Below are 2185 nucleotides of genomic sequence, written 5' to 3' on the forward strand. Positions count from 1 at the left end.
GTTTTTCTTTTTTAAAATCTGTATTTTAAAATTTGTCCAGAAGAGTTATTTGTGTAAAATTATTTTTAAAAAAGTAACTATACATATTTATATTTATGTTCCTTTTATAGTTTACTTTTGCCACATTCTACCTAAACAATTTCCCAATTTTTGTTGTTGTCTCGCTACAGACTGTAAATTGGACTCCGTATTCATTAACATAACAGTGGAGGTGAGATTTCTGTTTTCTTCTTCTTTTTTTTTTTTTTGCCCAGGTTGTTGCCCAGGCTGGAGTGCAGTGGCAAGATCTCAACTCATTGCAACCTCTGCCTTCCGGGTTTAAGAGATCCTCCTGCATCAGCTTCCGGAGTAGCTGGGACTACAGGCACATGCCACCACACCCAGCTAATCTTTGTATTTTCAGTAGAGACAAGGTCTCACCAAGTTGGCCAGGCTGGTCTCAAACTTCTGACCTCACCTGCGTCGGCCTCCCAAAGTGCTGAGATTATAGGCATGAGCCACCGCACCCAGCCGAGGGTGAGATCTCATGATGTGAATGAACACAGCTTCAGACGCTGGTTCCTCAGGGAAGCGTGGATCTGCCTGTGCCATAGTTTCCCATCCTGTGAGTGGATTTAGCTCCTCTGTTCTCACAGTCACAGTCCATGAACAATTGCAAAATCTGAAAATAAAACTGGCTCTATGCAGCCCAGGCAATGCAAGAAGACGGATTTAAAGAAGCACAATCAAGCAACACAAGGAATTCTGGTTTTTTCCTCTATCTGAATACAAGTAAGAGGAGTCCATTTAAAGTGATTAGTGCCATTTTTATTGTTTTATTTTTATAGATGAGATCTTGCCCTGTCACCCAGGCTGGAGTGCAGTGGTACAGTCATAGCTCACTGCAGCCTCGAACTCCTGGGATCAAACAGTCCTCCCACCTCAGCCTCCCAAGTAGCTGGGACTACAGGTGCTTGCCACCACACCCAGCTAATTTTTAGATAACTTTTTGCAGCAACAGGGGTCCCGCCCAGTGTGTTGCCCAGACTGGTCTCAAACTCCTGGACCCAAGCAAGCCTCCTGCCTCGACCTCCCAAAGTGCTGGAATTACAGGTGTGAGCCACCACCCCCGGCACAGTAGCACTGTTTATTAAAGTCCCCTTTCACTTTTCTCCCTAGCTCGCTCACAGGCCCTGCGTTAGTTCCCTCTTGCTGCTGTAACATTACCACAAACTTAAAACTAAGGGGCCAACAACACAAATTTATTCTTACCTTTCTGGAGGACAGAAGTCCTAAATGAGTCTCAGGGGATGCATGTCAAGGTGTGGGCAGGGCTGGTTCCTTGGGGAGTCTGGAATGGAAAGTTCATTTCCTTTCCCTCTCCTGGCTTTCTGGCTGATCCCTTGCTCCTGAAACCCTTCTCACATCACCTGACCACTGCTTCTGTTGGTACATCCCCTCTTTCCTTCTTTGACCTACCTGCTTCCCTCTTATAAGTAAGTGCCTGTGATTACCTTGGGTCCACCTGTATAATCCAGGATGATCTGTCCATCTTAAGAGCCTTAATTTGACTGGGCGCGGTGGCTTGCAACTGTAATCCCAGCACTTTGGGAGACCGAGGTGGGTAGATCACTTGAGGTCAGGAGTTCCAGACCAGCCTGGCCAATATGGTGAAATCCCGTCTCTACTAAAAATACAAAAATTAGCCAGGCATGGTGGTGCACACGTGTAATCCCAGCTACTCAAGAGGCTGAGGCAGGAGAATCGCTTCAACTTGGGAGATGGAGGTTGCAGTGAGCCGAGATCACACCACTGCACTCTAGCCTAGGAGACAGAGCGAGCCTCTGTCTCAAAAAAAAAAAAAAAAAAAAAAAGCTTTAATCATATCTGCAAAGTCCCTTTGGCTGTGTAAAATAACGTATTCACAGGTTTTAGCGACTAGAGCACGGATATCTTTGGGGGCCATTATTCAACCGACCACAGTCCATATCATTTCATGCGAGCCTCTTGCTCTACCAGGTGTGGTACACTTCTCTATCCCGTTTCCCTTTCCTGCCATACTTAGCCACTGACACTTCTACTCCTGCCCGTCGATCTTGCTCATCTGAAAAATGGGGCTAAAAACAGCCCTGATTCTGCAGGCCTGTGGTGAGACCGGATTTAAAGCACACAGCACTATGATCAACCGCCGCCTGCTGCTGGCCCC

This window comes from Colobus angolensis, unplaced genomic scaffold (assembly GCF_000951035.1).
Source record: "Colobus angolensis palliatus isolate OR3802 unplaced genomic scaffold, Cang.pa_1.0 Scaffold319, whole genome shotgun sequence".
In the NCBI taxonomy this organism is placed as follows: Eukaryota; Metazoa; Chordata; class Mammalia; order Primates; family Cercopithecidae; genus Colobus; species Colobus angolensis.